This window comes from Meriones unguiculatus, chromosome 20 (genome assembly GCF_030254825.1).
Source record: "Meriones unguiculatus strain TT.TT164.6M chromosome 20, Bangor_MerUng_6.1, whole genome shotgun sequence".
NCBI lineage: Eukaryota > Metazoa > Chordata > Mammalia > Rodentia > Muridae > Meriones > Meriones unguiculatus.
This window is the reverse complement of record NC_083367.1, coordinates 25,929,355-25,948,874: the sequence shown is the minus strand read 5'-3', so window position 1 is coordinate 25,948,874 and position 19,520 is coordinate 25,929,355. Positions and strand designations below refer to the sequence as shown.

At 41.9% G+C, this 19,520-nt stretch overlaps 1 pseudogene; it reads right to left on the bottom strand.

Moving 5' to 3' along the window:
* The window catches only part of LOC110558953 (voltage-dependent anion-selective channel protein 1-like), a 154,451-nt pseudogene extending 140,305 nt beyond the window's left edge, over positions 1-14,146 (bottom strand).
* Positions 14,147-19,520: the final 5,374 nt, after the last annotated feature.

Here is a 19,520-nt window from a genome sequence, read left to right as displayed (position 1 = left end):
AAATTCTGCTATAGAATCTTTTCCACTGTGAAGCCGTATATGGAAAATAGCATTTAGAATGACAAGTTTCTAAATGTTCAAATATCTTCCTACTTGGTGTTGAAAAGTAAGTTTTAAGCACTTGCGGCCTTTGGTGTGTCGCTTACCCAATCATTCCACTTTATCTTTGCCGTGGGTATCCACCAGAACTCAGCTCTCTCCACACCCCATGTGTTGTGCCTGAGGGAAAGCGCCTCACCAGAATCACGGAGCTGTATTTTCTCACAGAGAATATCCAGGATACAAGGCCCTGACCGCTCTCTGCCACACAATTTCCCAGGGCTGGTTCTGCAGCCTTCACAGACCAAGGAGCACTACCCTGAAAACCAAGGGCGGAAATATTTTCACTTGCTCGGAAAGTGGCCATCCCCCAGTCATGCTATTAGTTTCTAACCCAGCTCACCTCAGGAGGAGGCCTCCATCTAGGCCTTCCTGTATGAAGCCGCGACTGTCAATCTCGGTTGCCAGCCTGACTGGAGCAGCATCAACAAAGAAACACGCCTCTGTAAAGATGGCTCTTGGAATGATGACCTGAGGGGGAATACCCTCCCCTAGAGTGGGCAACATCTCCCGTGAGCAGCAGCCCAGACAGGTGGGGTCCCAGGAGAAGCCTCTGCTTTTCACCTGCTTGTCTTTTCACCTCTTGCTGCTGAGTTGATCCCCCTCCCCCCCACCCCCCCGCCACTGCTGCTGCCATCCTCCATGGGCGTCAGAACTCAACTTCTTCAGGCTCCCAACATGGTGGACCAGTGCCTCTCCGGGAACCCTCCGGACCTTCAGTACCTGGCAGGGTTTTCAGAGGAGTGCAGCCACATGGACTGAGTTCCTATGGGTGCTCATCCTCTCCAGTGTGAAGACAGCCATCATTGGACAAGACAGACCATACTGTGTAAGCCAATCTGACAACCCCTCTTTTAAGATATATGTTCATTCTGTCAGTTCTGCTCTTCTAGAGAACACACCCCACATGCCATTAGCAAGCAGGGAGGCCTAGCAGCTGATGTTTTTCTTTTACTTTTACTGTATAAGTGTGTGTTTGTATATGTGTACACATGGATGTGATACAAGCATGAACATGCCATAAAGCCTGAGTAGAAATCACAGGACAGCTTCTGAGAGTTGATGTGGGTCCTATGATGTGGGTTCCAGGGACTGAACTCATATCTTCTGACTATATCCATGAAACTGACATAAGGTTGTGTGACTGTAAGGAGGATAAAAATCCTTCATCATCATTAATAGTATATTTGAGTAAGTTCTAATGATTACATTTTTCTTCTTGTATTAGTTACTTTTCTCATCTCTACAACAAACTACATGACAAGAGAAACCTGAGTAAGAGGGGATTTATCTTGGCTTATAGTTTGAGGGCACAGTCTGCCGGGCTGTGAAAGTCATCTTGGTCACATGGCATCCATCCAGGAAGCAGACAGCCATGAATGCTGGTACTCAGCTCCCTTTTTCCTTTTCACTCAGTCTAGAACCCCAGCTGATGGAGTGTTAATAGCACATGTAAGAAGGGCCTTCCCATCTCATTGAACTAATCTAAAAAGTCCCTCACAGGCTTTTTTCCATTGTGATTTCTAGACGCTGTCAAGCCGACAATCAGGACTAACCACATACTTCCTCAGAAGCGATAGCTACTTCAGCTCAGACAGATTAAAAAGCTGTTGAAAAGAGAAAACTATCGAAAGAGTTTGCAGTTTTAAAATTGAAAAGTAATCTGAGATGTTGTCTAGGATGTTTGGCAAAGGGTGGCCCATGCTGGCTCTGACGAGCAAGTTCTGAAAATAACCAAATGTTGACAGCAACCGCAGAGCTGAGTCCGAGGCCATACTAACCCACTTTGAGGAAAAGCACAGAAGCCTGTGCCTCCCACCTCTCACTTCTTCTTTGTTAATTGCTCATTTAATGATGTTTCCCAAAGGATCCAGGACAAGATTAAAGAGAGAAAGTTTCAAAAGACCTTTTTCTCCAGCGTGGGGTTGCTTTGGGATTCTAGCTTTTGCCCTATACATTCACATTCTAAAGAAAATTGTCTTTCTCTTGATCCTTTCTTTGCTTACGAGTTTTCCAGGATCTAAAGATAAACACTATTTCTATTTCATTTTTAGTCTTCATCTCTTCATGTACAATTAAAGTTATGATATTTGTAAACCTTTCCAACAAAATTTAAAAGTGCAACTCTGACATTGTCCCCCCAGCTCAAAACTCCGCTCCTCAGAGTTACATGAAGGGAATCTCCTATGTTCATGCTATTATGTGCATTCAACTGAGGTTTTTTAAATACCTTATAGCTTCCAGGAACTATTGTAAAGAAGGGGAACATAGGTGAATAAGATGGAAAATAGCCCATTTTACCAAGGGGATTAGAGATACAACACCAGAAAGGAAGCAACAAATGTCTACCGTTAGAAAAAAGCTAAATACAATTAGATGTTTAAACAGGGAATACAAAAGCAAAGGTTTCTTTGTATTAGGCATCTTCAGAAAGTGTCACAGAGATGATGCAGCTAAAATGAAGAGGCTGAGAGAAAGTTGGGTACTTAAGTATCATGGGGTAGAACGTTCCAGGCAGGGAACAGAAGCAATGAAATGGGAAGTTACTCTGAGTTCGGTCATGACCTCTTTGACAAACTTTTATCTACAAAAATAATTATATTGCAATTCATAACAGCAAAAAATTACAGTTATGAAGTTGCAACCAAAAATGGTTATGGTTGGGGGTCACCACAACATATGAGAAACTATGTTAAAGGGTCGCAGCGTTAGGAAGGTTGAGAACCGCTGTCTGGGAGTAGAACAGCAGAACAATTATTCAAACTTTGTAAGTCCCAGATCTCTCTCAGATTACCAAATCACCAGGAATCATAGTTCTTTAGCACAGTTTCATTACCCCAGATCCTCAGTAAGAGATATGGCAAGTGATAGGCCACATTGTATCACCTCAACTCTTCTGTGTTATCTATCCTAAGGGCGGAGAACAGCAAAGGGCCGAGAATCTTTACCAGATGTTAGATAATGGGAATTACGTGTTGTTATTGCTGACTGACACCTCTGATCCAGAAAACATGGCGTTTGCAGCTGTGGGCCCCTGGGGTGTAGGTGAAGAGTCAGAAGGGAGAGAGAAGTCCCTCCCAGGTAGCCAACACCAGGCTCTGTAAGAGATGTAGAGCCTTCAGTAGAACAGGGTCACTGAGAGGAGAGCGGAACCTATTCAGCTCATTCCTCATCAGGAGTGTCAATTGGTCCTTCCACCAGACATGGAGACAGGGTCTCGTCAAATATGAACTGTTGCTAAGACCATGATTGATAAAGACATTAAAACTGATTCTGGGTTTTACCCAACTTCCTTGACAGAAGGATAAAAAGTTCTGCTCATGTTTTTATTTGTTGCTAACCATCATCCTATCATGTGAATTTGTAAGACTGGATGTAATTGACTCAGAATCCCACTATTTTGATAAAGTTTACTTGAATAACAATTTTAATCTTTTTGTATTCCCTTCCTCCATTTCTCATAAGCCTGGGATCACTAACATAAAAACTGTTGTGATGATTTTCTGGGTAACTCTTAAAAGCTTATGAAAATTTGTTTTTGTTTTGAGAGAGAGGTGGCTTCATTCCTTCCTTCCTTCCTGGTTGACCAAGATAAAGTGGGCTGCAATTTCTGGATGGAATAGAATTCTGGCTTTTAAATTTCCCTCCTGTCTCCATCTGGTCTCAAAGCATAAAGTTCTCACTTTCACAAGCCGCCCAGACCCCTCACAGATCAAGCCCTTCTCAGAGGAATCAGCTATAGCCCACAAGCTCCTTTAGGGCCCCCAAGACAAGCACACATCAAGCAGACACACAAAGCACCACTATTTTTTTTAAGTCTCCCATCTATCTTGGTACAGTTGGAACCACACTGTCTGAGCTCTTTGGCTTTACACTACAGTTGGGGGTTTTGCTGGTCTAGTTGGCCGGATTTGGCCAAACTTGAGATTAAGACCTTGTACGTGCTAGGCAAGCCTTGTACTATACTAAATTAGTAAACCATACTACCACTAAGCTGTGATACCTTCCGCCTACATGGTACTTTCTTTATGAAGAACTGACACTGAAAGCTTTCACACTCCAATCACTTTTCTGTGGGAGTTAGATTTCCCTATGGAAAACACGACTCATACTGTGAAGTTACTGTAAAGTTTTGCTCCAGAAAAACGTTAACCTCTGCAGAGACTTTTTGTATGCTCCCATTTCTAATAATTAAAGCACAGAATGAAGATTATATAAAACCCAATATGCCCTGTCATCTAGCTCTGCAGCCTCAAAAGGGAGCCTCACTGTGACACATCTTCCTACTCTTCATAAAGTTTGTTTCCATCGTTAATTTTACACCGTGTCAGCGTTTACAGATCACATTAAATCTTCATAGGTGCCGAGGCCGCAATATATAAAATACCCACCCAAAATAGTCCACACTTAACATATGGCATAGTGGTTTGGAGGATCAGGACAGTCCAATGAATTGGAGGGACAGAGCCGTGGAGGAAGAAGGGAAGAAAGCCATTCATGATGGCATGTTGCTTACAAGTGCTTGACGGATACACCATCTCTGTCGTCATTACTACATGTCTAAGCACAGTGAAGAATCCATTTGCAGAGTAGGCTGTGAGCGGATAGCAAAACAAAATACTGAAAAGACGTTCAGACCAATATTAAGCTCATCAATTAAATCTCCACTTCCTAACTTTTGAATGAGGAAGTCCCTGAAGTTGCCTGGGAAATCCTGACCATGGTGGCTTCATTAGCAGGTCTATATTGCTCTGAAAGTCAGTCCGTTTGTTATGTGGGTGCTGAGAGCTTAATGTCAGACATTAAATGGTAGGTTCCAGCAGGATGTCTTAGTGAAAGTGTTTGGCAGGCGGTGTGGCAAGAGTGAGGAGTTTGATGTATAGGTCAGAGAGACAGATTTGGAATTATCCACACAGAAGGGAATGCCAAAAGCAATAAGAGAATACAAGCTCCCTGGACTCCTTTCATTTTGCAAATACAACAAGCCCACCAGGCTGTGGCATCCAGGAAGAGATTAAGGGTTTTATATATAAAAGGATTTTGGGGAAGGGGTATCTGGACACTCGAATGTCCTCAAAACTGATGCCTTTTCTCAGCACAACACAGACAAAATTTATAGTGTCTCTTGGTTGTTTTATTATAAGGATTAGAAAATTAATGAGTTATTTTGCTCTTTTCTGCAGCGTGGAAGTAACTAATAATGCTGTTGTACAGTGGACAGAAGATAATACATGTTATCTCTAAACTGAGAAAACAAATCCTTCAGAGAGAAAAGAGTAATTCTGCCAGCTCAAATGGGGGAAAAAAATAAAAGGCAGAGCCCCAAGGTTTTATGAGTGAAGGTTTTACCCTTATGTTGTAAATATTGTCCAGTGTCAAGAGAAGCCACAGATTGGTGTTAGACTTCCCAGAGATGATGAGGGAAAAGGAGAAAAATAGAGGCCATGCTCTCACATTTATAGGAGTACTGAAGGCTTTGGGATATGGGACACAGGCTTTAGAAATGAACAGGGTAAGTTAAATTCAAGACAAGGCCAGTAATCCTGGCACCCGTGGACTCACAGCAGCTGTCATTATCTAAGAAGGGTCTACCTCAGACTGAACCCGTAAGACTTCAGTCATGATCAGTTTCTTTAGATGTGCAGATTTTAGTAGGCTTATCCTATGTTATATGTCTATGTGAGTGAGTATATGCCGTGTGTGTCTTTCTGCTTCTGGGACAGCTCACTCAGGGTGATCCTTTCCAGGTCCCACCATTTACCTGCAAATTTCATGATTTCCTTATTTTTCATTGCTGAGTAATACTCTATTGTGTAGATGTACCACAATTTCTGCATCCATTCTTCAGTTGAGGGGCATCTGGGCTGTTTCCAGTTTCTGGCTATTACAAATAAAGCTGCTACAAACATGGTTGAGCAAATGTCCTTATTGTGTACTTGAGCCTCTTTCGGATATATGCCTAGGAGTGGTATGGCTGGATCTTGAGGAAGCACTCAATCCCCATCCCAAAAGGCAAAGAGGATGGACATCAGAAGAAGAAAACAGGAAAAAACTGCAGTCATGAATGTGGGAGGGGCTCATGGTGCCCTACCCTGCCCAGGTGAGCTGCTGGCAGTCCAGGGCCGATGGCAGAGAGGAAGTCATTGTCTTCAGTGACTCAGGCATGGTGAGTTATACGTATGTGAGCGGATAGCTCCATACCCATTAAACCCAATAAAGACAAAAACAAATAAAAAGACATGAAAACGAGAGAGGGGCTTGATGGGAGGAGAAGGGTGTGAGAGGGGAGAATAAGTGATAAAAGGGAATGGGTGTGGCCAGAACGCATTATATCTATGCAAAATTGTCAATGAATAAATTAATTTTTTAAAAAATTATCTCAAAATTATGCTTTTAAAAATGTATCTCAGTAGCCAGATGGTAGTGGAACATGCCTGTAATCCCAGCACTTGGGGAGGCTGAGGCAGGCGCATCTTTGTGAGTTTGAGGTCAGCCTGGTCTACAGAGCTTGTTCCAGGACAGCCAAGGCTGTATACAAAGAAACCCTACCTCGAAAAAGAAACAAACAAATAAAAATGTATCTCAGTGCTGTGATGTGCCTAGAGTGAGTGGCCTGGAATTGGAGGGATGCAAAAAGAATGTTTTAAAAGGAAACTGTTTTCTATGGGAAGACAAACAGCAGATGTGGGGAGAAACTCAGAACAGAAAACTTGCAGAGGGCAGGATCAGATGACTGGCCAAGGACCCTGGGCCTCATTAGGAAGGTAATGAAGACTGATTGGAAAACTATAAGGAAGGAAAAATAACAGATGACATACATATGGTAGAAAGGGAACTCCAGCACTGCTATGCTGTCTCCTTTTCCTGGAATAATGACTCATGAGACTCAAGATAATTATTTACCAATAACCAAGCCATATAGCTAGGCTCTTCTCTGACTAGCCCATAACTTAAAATAACCCAGTTAAACTAACTTACATTTTGCCATGTGGCTGGTTACCTGTGTTCATATACCATTCAGTCTGTCCTCCCCAAATCTTACCAGCTGAATCTCTCCTGCCTGTCTCTATTCCAGAATCTGCTCTCTCTACCAGACATCACATTTCCTATTTCCTGCTCAAACCATAAGCCATGAGATTTATTATTGGCAGGTACTATATCCATACAATACATAAGATATTCCTTCTATGATTCCCCCTTTATTCTAATAAAAGGCTCCTTTTCTTTAAATAATAAACCAATATACAATAATAACAATTATGATAGCTGTTAGGTAAAAAGTTACATTTACAATGTCCAGTCCATATGCATTTGGCGATTTTGGAAAAATATTTTATTACCTATTCTGACTTGGTGTGTTCAAAGTTCTTTACCTAAATCATTCTCTATTATAGCTTGTATTTAACAATCTAAAAACATATTCTAGATCTAAACGCATCTTTTTTTTTTCTTTTTTTTTTTTTCAATGCAGTTTATTCAGGAACATTGAACAATCCTCGGACCCCGGGGAAAGCCAGCCCACAGCTTAAATAGCCTCTGGGTAGCCAACCCAGGCGTGCCACGGGGGCAATGCAGATAGGTCCACATACATGGAAGCAAGCCAGATCCTCGGCCTTAGCCAAATGTGGAGTTGTTCGTGACAGAGAGCACTCACCATCGGGAAGGTGGAAGGCGGAAACCAGCTCCATCTTTAAGGCATAGCATTCCGCAGCTCTCTACAGTTCCCCCTTTTTGTTTTAGACGCATCTTAAATCCTAAACAACTTGAGCTCATTTGTAAGACTATAACAATTTAGTCTTCAACCCTATCAGAGACTTGAGAAGAAAATATTACCTCAGTAAGTAAGAAGTGCAGGCAAGATACTTCCAAAATAGAACTGATAAATAGATGGATGCCTGCACAGTCATCCAAAATTCCTCTATAATGTTGAAGCATCAATTTTCAGCCTTCTGGCCCAGTATGATTGTGAAGCAGGAACTATGAAGGATTTGCTTGTCCTGTCTTGGAAGAGCTTGGCAGTCGACTTCCCTGCCTCCAAGTTTGCCCATTTTAGAAACATTCTGTCCGGAGAGGGCAGGGGCACTTCTTTGTCCAGTGGCTATCTTGTCACCTTTGAAGCCATTTCCTAAAGGAGATTCTTTGATGCTCGTCATCTTCTTTCAAGTCGAATGGGATACTGCCAGGAGTTGACATGTCTCATTGCCAGAAAAGCCTTTAAAAAATCTTTAAGTGCCATATTCTGTAGATCTCTGAGGTTTTTGAAGAACATCTATCTGTCTATCTACATTTACATAGTGTTTAATCATTATGTATCTATCTATAGTAAATCTGAAGAGGTAAACATTGTTTCTAGCTATTGACTATCTGCTCAACATAGTATGTATATTTTTGCAATAAACTAGACTAGTACCTGACAAGACTATGAGTTTGATTGACTATCGCCTTGCATTACTTAACTATCCTAAACAGTTGTAATAGCAGCTTTTGAAAGGACTGTAAGTAAACCTTGTATTTTTAAATGACTTGCAAAGTTCCAATATCTTATACAAGAGTAGAAACATCTACTTATCAAAAGTAACTTAAAATTTGTATCAATATATAAAAATCTATACCAGTGCATCAAAAAATATTTGAGAATAACAAGAGTTTTATAGTTGAAGAGCAGATTCAAGCTACCCTTTTTTTCCCTATTTTTCCTATATGATATTCCTATCTTGCTGTGGAAGATAGGAATATCATATAGGAAAATATTCCTATCTTGCTGTGGAAGATAGGAATATCATATAGGAAAAATAGGGGAAAAAAAGGGTTATGACATGTAAACATGTTTTTGTTTTAATCCCAGGTGTGGGACATGGTACTGATTCAAATTGTCCACAGCAGCAAATTATTTGCCTCATGTGGACTCTGAGAGGGGCTCTTTGCCAGCTGCAGATAGTTTAATTCTGAGGACTCTGGAGAGGAAATAAGTGCCAGGGCCCAGAGAATGTTGAGAAGGCCCTGAGAAAAAAAAAGGTTGCTCGTGTTCCCCCCTGCTGTTTCTGTTTGCTGTTGATGCAGTGTGACATGAAGGAGTTGTTGGAGAAATCCTGAAATGAGGAATGGCCTTGCCCCAATGAATCTGATGACCCTAAATAGCAAGAAGTAGCTAAGGAAAACTATGCCTCTTCTCCCCACTGACCTTTCTCCCCTTCCCAGTGTTGGGGTGTTAGAACAGATTGGGGTGGAGAAGGGAGAAAGTGATATTAAGAAACCAAAATAAAATAGAAGTTTACAAGTATGCTAACACTATCTGGTGTACCAACTGCCTGTCTTGAGTCAGGGAGGTCTGAGCGACCTGGGAACAAGAGCTGGCCAGGTTTGCACTGGGGGAGTCAGGGTGTCAGGGAAGAAAGGAGTTTGTAGTAGAGCCACAGCTTTTGAAAAGCAGTTCTTGTGCAGGCTTTTCTGTGAACCACACCCCTCTCTATATACTTGTATAGACCAGTTAGCCAGACTGGGAGGACAATGCATATGAGCAAGAATGCCTCATTCAGAAAATATGGACACAGAATGATACACAGAGTTGTAAGGTATCCATCAGAGAAGATTACTTGGACATAGCTAGGTTAAAGTCAGTAGAAAGTCTTTATTAGCCAGCCAGTGACTACACTGGGTGTTCAGGACCAAAGGGCAGTTCTGAGCCTTTCTCAGGGTGGGATTTTAAGCATAAAAAATACATCCTGGGTTGACATATTTCAGTCATCAAAAACAGTTTGCCAGAAGTGGAACTACAGAAAGCAAAAAGCAAGGTAAGTACATTTAAGGGCTTTCCCAGAACTATGGACTTTGATGGATTAGGTCTTTGTTCTCATTTTGGCAGGTGGTACTGTCTACATGCTGGGTTTCAACGCCTGAATGGAACTTCTATCATGGCGTCAGTTGTGCTAATTAAGGTCTAGGGACTTGCTACAAGGGTTTGCTATAGTGCTTAATGGAGACAAGGCATCTGTCCTGGTGATGCCTTCAGCATCTCCTTTCTTTTGAAAACTCGTTTGATTATTACACCCGGAACAAATGGGTTCAGAGTGTGTGTCATCCTCCTATGTGTTCTGATTATAGACAATAATGCTCTTTCCCTGCTTCCTCCTGGTTCTGCTAAGAAACATTTTGACAACTGAGATTCAAAATAAAAACCCTCAAGACCTCTGATCCAAGCTCAGCCTCTGAGTCAAGCCTTCAGATTAGCTCACAAGTACAATAGAGAACTTGAAAGCTTGAGCTCTTACTGACCTGATTTGGGTTCAAATTTTAAGGCACTTACATACTCTTATGGCCTTTGCAAGCTCCTTAAATATTCTAAATCTCTAATATGTGACTCAAAGGGGTGTTGGGTTAACTCAGAATAAACTTTGAAATGCAATTGGAATTACTAAAGTATGTGTATCGCTTGATAATATAACTTGGCTACTAACAAAATAGACCCAACTCATATAAAAGAACAAAGTTAGGAACTGGAGAGAAAGCTCAGAGGTTAGGAGCACTGGCTGCTCTTTCAGAGGTCCTACGTTCAATTCCCAGCAACCACATGGTGGCTCACAGCCATCTATAATCTGGTGCCCTCTTCTGGCATGCAGGTGTACATGCAGACAGAACATTGTATACATAATACAACATAATAAATAAATCTTTTTTTTTTTAAGAAGGAAGTCAGATGTATGCCTTGTAAAAAAAAAAAAAAAAGAAAGAAATCTTATTTTATTCATGGGATCATGCACCAACAACAACCCCAGATGCCTTCTGTGACCCACAGGACTCCTGTCTTCAGATCTCAGGATGGCTTTGTGTCTAGAATGGTTACTGATCAAAATGGAGGAAGAATTTGTCCCTTCTCTAGAGAGCCTTCCTGGAAGTAACTCTGACTTAAGATGGCTTGAACCTGAACTCACTTGTTGGAGCTAGGCTGGTCTGGGGCTGTCCCTGAGGCCCTGGTGAATGCAAGGAACATAGTCCCTTGTCTAAAACCAGGACCATACTTGATAAGGCTAGGGATGCCCTGGGACCAGAGGCTTAGGGGAGCTAAGGTTTCAGATCCTGGGAATCTGATTCTCCCCACCCAAAAAGGACTGTTGTTATCAGAGCCGAGGCCACTGTGTGCTTGTCTGTGACACACTTGAGACATCTATGTTCCCTTTGTGCAACACTGCTGGATTAGCCTCTGGCTAACTCTGTCCCATTTTGTGAAAGCTTTCTACTGACTTTGTCCCATTTTTCTCCTGCACGCTGTATATAAGATGCTGTACTTCTTAATAACCTTGCTGGTATGAAGACCTCCTGACCCCAACTCTGCTGTCTTCATTATTCTTCTCACCCCTAGTCCTCCTTCTTGGAGCCTGTCACTGAAGAGCAGCCTTCTGGTCCAGGTCTCTCACTCATACAACCATAGCTAGCTCTACAAACCCATTGAAAAGACTTCTGCTCTTCAGCTGGTGCACTGTCCTGTGTTCTTTTATTTTTTCTTAATTGGAGAATTAATATTTGATTAGTAATTATTATTATTCTTTTACAATTTATTCATGTTTTATCCTAGTTGTAGCCTCCTCCCTCATCTCCTCCTGGTTCCACCCTCCATCCCTCTTCTCGCCCTATGCCCTTTCCCTAGTCCACTGGTAGGGAAAGTCCTCCTCCCCTACTGTCTGACCCTAGCCTATCAGGTTGTATCAGGGCTGCCTGGATCCTCTTCCTTTGTGGGCTGCCTAGGTCGCCCCACCGGGGAAAGTGACCAAGGAACAGGCAACCAAGTTCATGCCAGAGACTGTCTTTTCTCTCCTTACTAGGGAACCCTTATAAAGACTGAGCTGTCTCTGGGCTACACCTGAGCAGGGGAGCTAGGTCCTCTATATGCATGGTCTTTGGTTGATGCATCAGTCTCTGCAGTCGTTCCCGCCCCCCGGGCCCAGCAGTTTTGGGGGCTCCTGACCCCTCCTGGTCTTTCTATATTCCCCTTCTTCCATAAGACTCCCTGTGCTCTGTACAAAGTGTGGCTGTGAGTCTCTACATCTGCCTCTATCCCTGCTGAGTGGAGTGTTTTAGAGGACATCTGTGGCAGGTCCCATCCTGTTCCCTCTCCTCTACAGCATCCTTGTCCATCCTGTTTTCCCTTCCTACTGAGAGTTAAGCAGCTTCCCTAGGGTCCTCCTTGTTGTTTAGCTTTTTTAGCTCTGTAGATTTTACTGTGTGTATCCTATATTATACAGCTAATGTACTCACTTATAAGTGAGTTTATACCATTCATGTCTTTCAGCTTCTGGGTTACCTCACTCAGGATGATCAATTCTAGTTCTATCCATTTGCTTGCAAATTTCATGATTTCCTTGTTGCTGCTGTTGTTGTTGTTCTGAGTTTTCAATATTTTTTCAAGTTTTATTTTTTTTTTAGTGATGTTAATTACAGCATTTGAAGGGGAGGAGCTAATTCCACACAAAATGGAAGGCTTTATAATGTACCCCATTAAATTACAAAAAAAATAGAGTGGTAAGGCCAAAACAGAAGTCAATTTACATCCCTAGTGTTTTCAGGGTGTGGCCACAATCACCTATGCACCACAGAGCTGGAAAAAAACAGAGCTATTTCATCCTCTGGTGCAACAGCAAAAAATAAAAGGAATTTTAAAAAAGAAGAAGAAGAACCACACTATAACACAAGGAAGGATTAAGTCCTCTATCATGCCCACCCTCTCCACCCTAAAATGGCACAAGAGAAATAGCCAACCACACCCTGAGGACTACTTCTGGTGTAAAACAAGTAACTGATGGGCTAGGACGGGAAGAGGGCATCATGGAGCCGTCTAAACTGCCCCTTTCACATAGGTGTGCAAATGCTTCCCAGCAGTTAGGATCAGGACACCAGAGTTTGATGCTCAGGAAGTCACAATTTCATCTGGGGACTGGATACAGACTTATAAAAGGGGCCCGCACATTTCCAGCTTGCTCTTGCAGTCTGGCATGTCTAGAAGGGCTCTTCCCCAACCCATACCTACAGTTAAAAGGACCCTGTCTGGAACGGGGTTTCTGCTGTACCTCTGAAAGGGTAAACACCTTAAAGCCGAGTCATCCTTAGCCTAGATGTCTAACGTGGTATTTATCAATTCTCACATCCCCAACATACAACATGAAAAGGCACACTGAATCTGAAGGTAGCTATGCTGCTAAATAGTTTAAAATTTAACCATTGTACAATATTCATTAATGCTTGAAATTCCAGTCCTAGACCAAGCTTGCGGCCATCCGCATTGACGTTCTCCCCATCCAGCAGAGCTGACAGCTTCAGTTTGATACTTGTCATATCCTAAGCCAACGAGGCTGGAGCTGTTCACTTTGGCCGAAAAGCAGACATCAGGGTTGTCCTGATACGTGGCTGCTCTTCTAAAGAGAGTGTTACTATTTGCTGCTGTCCAGGCGAGCCTGACTGAAGTCTCCAAATTCTTATTCACCTTCTGGTAAAATGGAGCCACCAAACTCTGTCCTGTTGTTCACGTTAGTCTGAAGCTGGAATTCGTCTGTCTTGTAGCCAATCGCAAAGTTGCTCTGGGTCACTCAGGACTTCACAGTCTTAAAATTCATCTGGTAGCCAGCCAGCCAGCCAGCCAGCCTCATAGCCACACACCAGAGGCCCCGCATCGAGGGCCCAGTGATGTCAAAGCCCACATCACAGCCTAGGTTGATCCGCTCCCTCTTGTACCCTGTCTTGATTTTAACATTTTTCCCCCGGTGTTAGGCGAGAAGGGTCAGCTTCGGTCCACGAGCAAGCTGGTCTTCCACGGGGAGGTCGGTGCACAGGGGGCTGCGTTCCATGTCTCTGTAAACGTCAGCCCGTCCTCAGTCCACCTGTGCTTGCTTTCCAGGCTGCCACTCACTTTGGTGGTCCCTGTGTTGGCCGAGCCTGAGCTGGTAAATTCCAATCCGTTCTCAGACTTCGTTTTCAAATCGAGTTTTGTTAAGTCAAAGCCATAGCCCTTGGTGAAGACATCCCTGATGGACTGGCCAGGATCAGCATAGGTGGGAGGCATAGCCTTTTTCTCAGAGGCGGGGAGGGCAGGAGCAGCGGCGGCTATGGCGGGGGTTGCCGCAAGCAATCCGAGAGAGCTCCATTGCCTTGTATTTCGTTTATTTGTTTGTTTGTTTGTTTGTTTGTTTGTTTTAACAAAACACAAAATTTGCTTGTTTATTTAGAAAAAAAATGATTAAACTTACTTATTTCACATGTGATCCAACAAATTGAAACAATTAACCCAGGTAAATATACATTTCAGGGAATTAGCTAAATGATTAGAATATGAGAGGGAAGTAGCACTGTATAAAATGCAAGGAAAATGTCTTGTATGTATTTGGCGGCATAAAATGAATACATTCTTAGGAATTAAGTGCAGTTCAAATATTTGAATATCACATATCATAACTCAATCTAATTATACTACGTGTATTAATTTGGTATAATAAGCAGATACATATAAAAACAACACAACTGTCTAATACAAATCTAGTTATGTGTATCAAACATAATAAGAACAGATACTGTTTTCATGAGGTCCCATTTCTTGATTGTTGCTCTTAGAGCCTGTGCTGTTGGTGTTCTGTTCAGGAAGTTGTCTCTTGTGCCAGCAGGTTCAAGGCTCTTCCCCACTTTTTCTTCTAACAGACTTAGTGTGTCTGGTTTTATGTTGAGGTCTTTGATCCACTTGGACTTTAGTTTAATGCAGGGTGATAAACATGGATCTATTTGAATTTTTCTACATGTAGACATGTAGAATTGAATCTACAGATTCAATGCAATTCCCATCAAAATACCGACACAATTCTTTACAGAACTGTTGGACTTGATAAGGCATGCTGTATCTACCTGAGCCTGGCTCAAGTTTGGAGACCTGTCTTTGTCTTCCGATTTAAGTCCTACTCAGACCTCGGACACCACCACTGCTAGTTCTAGAACTGATGCAGGATGTTCCAACGAGGGGGTTAAGGCTTCTCATAATATTTCCTATAAGTCCACACCTGTTTGTTTATAACCCCCATTTTTATTCATTGTTAGCCAGATAGAGCCAAGTAATTGTGGTAATGATACTCGCTTTTTTGCCCAATGCCGGAATGCTAGTGAATTTAGGTATGACCTGGTTACTCACATGCCTCGCTGGGTGCCTGTGCCCGTTGATGCCCCTCACGCTATGACTCTCTTCAGACAGAAAAGGGATCTTGGAATTACAGCCACCATTGTTACTGCCTCTCATTGGCGGCTGTTGGAGCTACCACCGTGGCATTAGCCATGAGTCATACTATGCAGACTGCTCAGACCCTAAATAATCTTTTAGCCAATGTAGCTCATGCTTTAGATGTACAAAAAGGAATTAATGCTCAACTAAAAGGAGACTTGATGGTGTTCAATCAGAGGATTGACCTCGTGCAGGAGCAAATTGATACCCTATGGCAAATCGCTCAACTTGGCTGTCAATGGAAGTATGCTGGACTTTGTGTCACTAGCATACAATATGAGTATTTTTCCTGTGCTGCAAATCTGTCTAAACAATTGCCTAGCTATATTTTAGGTAATTGGACTGAAGAATTCGCTACTACGATGGAGCAGCTGAGAATGGCCATTGTTACGGCAAATTCTACCAGAGTGGACGCAGGACTAGCCACAGGACTATCATCATGGATTGCTTCAGCCATGAATCATCTGAAGGAATGGGCGGGCATGGGAGCATTAGCAGGCCTTCTGGTGTTGGTCTCCTTGGTTTGCCTGTGGTGTATATGCAAGAGCAGAGTCTCACAACAGCGTAATGCAGCCATGATCATTCAGGCCTTTACAGCCATTGAAGCAGGACAGTCTCCCCAAGCATGGTTGGCTACCATAAAAAGCTAAAATGTTATGCTCAGGATGCGAGGCTAAGCACTGCACTCAGGGTCAGCCGCTTTGGACCCAGAGAAGAGCAAGTCTGATTGCATGCAGGTTGATGCCCCAGGTCCCGCCTCTGAGAAAAAGGTATCGGTCGGGTCTGATGCTCTTTGGGTGGATGACACCTAAATGAACATCAGTACAAAGTCCCAATTTATTTCTAATATCAGGGATCAGACCTCTACTCTTGCCTGATGCGTCTAAAACAAAAAGGGGGAACTGTAGAGAGCTGCGTAATGCCGCGCCTTAAACATGGAGCTGGCTTCCGCCTTCCACCTTCCCGATGGTGAGTGCTCTCTGTCACGAACAACTCCACATTTGGCTAAAGCTGAGGATCTGGCTTGCTTCCATGTATGTGGACCTATCTGCATTGCCCACGTGGCACGCTGGGGTTGGCTACCCAGAGGCTATTTTAAGCTGTGGGCTGGCTTTCCCCAGGGTCAGAAGATTGTTCAAGGTTCCTGAATAAACTGCATTGAGAAGTAAATAAATAAATAAATACATAAATACATAAATAAATAAATAAGAGGTGCCACTTCCCGGCAAAAGTGATTCAGCATATCTGCCTTAAAATAAACCCTGCCTGGTAACTGTTACGTGGAGTTTTGTCGCTGGCCCACCTCTCCTTATACTACCTAACCTTGCCCTCTACGTCATCTTACCTCACTTCCTTAATCCTTCCTCCTGATCCAAACCTATAAAAAGGACCGTTTTATTCAATAAACCGAGTTCCTGCTTCGACAGATCTCCCAGCTCGGTGGTGTTTTATTCCCTGGGGCATTGGGGGAAGTCCAGGCCGTTGACAGTCACCATGCTGCTCAGCCATGGAGGATGTCCAGCTGGACTGGCCAACCCTCCTCTCAGCTTCACCTGCCGGATATCGACATGGCATAGAACTTGAAAGAACAATTCTCAATTTCACATGGAAAAACAAAAAACCCAGAGTTGCTAAAACAATCCTGTACAACAGATCATCTGGAGGTATTTCCATCACTGATCTCAAGCTGTACTACAGAGCAATAGCAATAAAAACTGCATATTACTGGCATAGAAACAGAATGGTAGATCAATGGAATCAATTTCCTTCTTTTTAATAGATGAGTTGTATTCCATTGTGTAAATGTATCGCAATTTCTGCATCTATTCTTCAGTTGAGGGACATCTAGGTTGTTTCCAGATTCTGGCTATAATGAATACAGCTGCTATGAACATGGTTGAGCAAATGTTTGGATATATGTATGCCTAGAAGTGGTATATCTGGGTCTTGAGGTAGCACTATTCCCAGTCTTCTGAGAAAACTTTCTAAGAGACCGTCATATTAATTTCTAAAGTGGTTGTACAAGTTTACATTCCCACCAGCAATGGAGGAGGGTTCCTCTTTCCCCAAATCCTCTCAGCTTGTGTTGTCACTTGAGTTTTTTTATCTTAGCCACTCTGATTTGTCTGAGATAGAATCTCAGAGCCATTTTGATTTGCATTTCCCTAATGACTAAGGATGTTGAACATTTCTTTAAGTGTTTCTCCACCATTCAATATTCTTCTGTTGAGAATTCTGGTTAGCTCTGTACCCCATTTTTAAATTGGATTACTTGCTTTGTTTCTTTATGAAGGTACTTAGTGCTATAAACTTTCCTCTTTGCACTACTTTCATTGTGTCCCATAAGTTTGGGTAAGTTGTGCCTTCATTTTCATTGAATTATAGGAAGTCTTTATTTATTTTCCTTTATTTCTTTTCTAACCCAGTTGTCATTGAGTAAAGCATTGTTCAGTTTCCATATGTGTGTAAGCCTTTTGCTATTTCTGTTATTGTTGATGTCTAGTTTTAGACCATGGTGGCCTGAGAGGCTATAAGGGACTATTTTAATCTTCTTATATCTGTTGAGGCTTGCTTTGTGCCTGACTATATGGTCAGTTTTGGAGAAGGTTCTGTGAAGTGCTGAAAAGAAGGTATACTCTTTTGTGTTTGGGTGAAATTTTCTGTAGACATCTATTAGGTCCATTTGATTTAAGACCTCAGTAAGTGTCATTATTTCTCTATTTAGCTTTTGTCTCAATGATCTGTCCCTTGCTGAGAGTGGGGTATTGAAGTCTCCTACTATTAATGTATTGGGATCAATGTGTGATTTAAACTTTAATAATGTTTCTTTTACAAATGCAGGAACCTTTGTATTTGAGGCACAGTTGTTCAGGATTATGATGTCCTCATGGTGATTTTTTTTTTCCTTTAATGAGAATGAAGTGTCCCTCCCCATTTCTTTGATTAGCTTTGGTTGAAAGTCTACTTTATTAGCTATTAGGATGTCTAGCTTCTTAGGTCTTTTTCCAACTCTTTACTCTTAGGTAGTATCTGCCTTTGTTGCTTAGGTATGTTTCTTGAATGCAGCAGAATGTTGGACCCTCTTCCCACAAACATTCTGTTAGTATGTCTTTTTATTGGAGAGTTGATTCCATTTATGTTGATAGATATTAGTGACCAAGGATTGTTAGTTCTTGCTATTGTGGAGTTGGTAGTTATTGTGTGTTTGTGTGCTTGTTTTCTTCTGTTTTTTGTTGTGAGTTATCTTTCTCCTGTGTTTTCTTGGGTGTAGTTGATCTTGTTGGGTTGGAGTTTTTCTTCTAGTATCTTGTGTAGGGCTGGATTGCTGTGTATATATATTCTTTAAATTTAGTTATGTCATGGAATATTTTGTTTTCTCTATTTATGTTGACTGAAAGTTTTGCTGGGTGTAGTAGTCTGGGTTGGCATCTGTGTTCTCTTAGTATCTGCATGATATCCACCCAGGCCCTTCTGGCTTTCATAGTCTTTGTTGAGAAATCTGATATGATTCTGATAGGTCTGCCTTTATATGTTACTTGGCCTCTTTCCCTTGCCACTTTTAATATTTTTTCTTTGTTCTGTAGATTTAGTGTTTTTATTATTATGTGGTGGGAGGAATTTCTTTTCTGGTCTAGTCTATTTGGTGTTCTGTAAACCTCTTGTATGTTTAAGGGCATCTCTTTCTTAAGGTTGGGGAAATTTTCTTCTGTGATTTACTTGAAAATAGTTTCTGGATCTTGGAGCCTGTAATCTTCTTTTTGTCTATTGCTATTATTCTTCTGTTTCATCTTTTCATGATTTCCTTGATTTCTTGGACGTTTTGTATCAGGAACTTTTCCATGTTTATGTTTTCTTTGAGAGATATATTGATTTCTGCAATTGTATCTTCAGCGCCTGAAATTCCCTCTTTTATCTCTTTATTCTGTTGGTGATCCTTACCTCTGTGGTTCCTGGTCTCTTTTCTAAGTTCTCCATCTTCAGGATTTTCTCAGTTTATGTTTTCTTTATTGATTCTAATTCTGTTTTCATATCTTGAATGATTTTATTCTTTTCCTTCACCTGTTTGATTGTGGATTCCTGTCTGTCCATAATGGCCTCTATTTGTTTGTTTCCTCTTTATGTGTCTCTAATAACTGCATAATCATAAATTTAAGATAATTTTCCTGTATTTAAGCTA